Genomic DNA, 2,177 nt, shown 5'->3' with positions numbered 1-2,177 from the left:
CAGGTCAGCTCTCTTAAAAGTGCAACCTTCCCAAACATCCCACGCATCTGCATTCATTGGGAGGGTTTATAGCTCTTGCTATCAACCCTCCCAATGAATGCAGTTGTTTGGCCTCTGATGGACCAGTTCAAACCTGGTTCCTGAGTTAATCCATTTTCTAGGTTCATGCACTACATGGAATGTCAAGCAAGAGAATTGGATCTGCATTGGATAACAACCCATGAAAAAAAACACCCCAATCTGAAGTTAAAACCAAGCAAGTCTGTTGCGGGAATGGATTTAGCTACGTTTCACCAATTCAGGTTGAAGGTTTGTGTGAATACAGCAAGGGCTTAGAATGGAAAGTCAATGGAAGTTTAATGAACAAAGCCCCCAACTCAAGAAAACACTCCTTATCACAGAGAAGAGAAATCATCCTTGAAAACGACAGTGGTTTTTCCCATATGGACTTTCCAAAAGAGCAAGGAGTGTAGTTCCCATCATCCCCAGCCAGCATGGCGAGGCTGACAGCCACAGACTTAGCTTCTTTTCCAAAAACACTACACTACTAACAAGAGCATACAAAACATTTGCTAGACCAATTCTAGAATACAGCTCGCCTGTTTGGAACCCTCACCACATCTCTGACGTCAATACAATTGAACGAGTCCAGAAATATTTTACAAGAAGAGTTCTCCATTCCTCTGAAAACAACAAAATACCTTATCCCACCAGACTTGAAATCCTAGGCTTAGAAAACTTGGAACTCCGTCGCCTTCGACAAGACCTAAGTTTAACTCATAGAATCATCTATTGTAATGTCCTTCCTGTTAAAGACTACTTCAGCTTTAACTGCAATAATACAAGAGCAACCAACAGATTTAAACTTAATGTTAACCGCTTTAATCTAGATTGCAGAAAATATGACTTCTGTAACAGAATCATCAGTGCTTGGAATACTTTACCTGACTCTGTGGTCTCTTCCCATAATCCTAAAAGCTTTAACCAAAAACTTTCTACTATTGACCTCACCCCATTCCTAAGAGGACCATAAGGGGCGTGCATAAGCGCACAAATGTGCCTACCGTTCCTGTCCTATTGTTTTTCTTTTCTTCTTCCTATATATATATAGATGCTTATACCTCCCAATATTTACTCATATATATGTTTATATACTATATAATCTTTTTATATGATGATGTGACAAAATAAATAAATAAATAAAAAATAAAACCAGACTGAAGCACAGACTTGCTCATGCCATAAAAACCGCCTTCGCACAACCCGTTTTCCCCACAGTGGATTACACTCGGGTTCAATTCAATTCAGTTGAACTCAATCAGGGGTCCTTGGTGCTCCTTGCGCTTGGTTGCTTTCTTGCAGATGTTTCACGGCCCCTAACCAGGTAACATCATCAGTGCTCGAACGGAGTGGGGTTTCTGCTAGCCCTTCTTCCACTGATGGTTATCTAGTTGGGTTATGAAAGGTCTGCCAGAAAACAAGCAAGCTCAGAGCACACCAAGGACCCCACAGTCCTCCTCCTCCTCCTCCTCCTTCTCCTCCACATTGCAAACCCCACTCCCTTCTAGCACTGATGATGTTACCTAGTTGGGTCATGAAACGTCTGCAAGAAAACCACCAAGCTCAGAGAGCACCAAGGATCCCACAATTGCCCTCCTCCTCCTCCTTTTCCTCTTCTACACCACAAACCCCACTCCCTTCTAGCACTGATGATGTTACCTACTTTGGGGCATGAAACATCTGCAAGAAAACCACCAAGCTGGGAGAGCATCAAGGACCCCAGAATCCTTCTCCACTTCTTCCTCCTCCTCCTCCTCCTCCTTCTTATCCCATCTCCTTCTCCCTTCTAGCACTGATGTCATTGGCTAGTTGGGTCATGAAACATCTGCAAGAAAACCACCAAGCTCAGAGAGCACCAAGGATCCCGCAGTCCTCCTCCTCCTCCTCCTCCTCCTCCTCCACATTGCAAACCCCACTCCCTTCTAACACTGATGATGTTACCTAGTTGGGTCATGAAACGTCAGCCAGAAAACCACCAAGCTCAGAGAACACCAAGCATCCCACAGTTCAACCTTGAGCTACAACTATTCTCCTTTATTGAATTCAGACCAGCTGCTTCGCGGGATCTGGTTCGAAGTTACACCCTCCGGAGGGGCTGGCAAACCACCTAACCAGGT

Source organism: Ahaetulla prasina, chromosome 13 (assembly GCF_028640845.1).
Source record: "Ahaetulla prasina isolate Xishuangbanna chromosome 13, ASM2864084v1, whole genome shotgun sequence".
In the NCBI taxonomy this organism is placed as follows: Eukaryota; Metazoa; Chordata; class Lepidosauria; order Squamata; family Colubridae; genus Ahaetulla; species Ahaetulla prasina.
Note: the sequence above shows the minus strand (reverse complement) of the source record.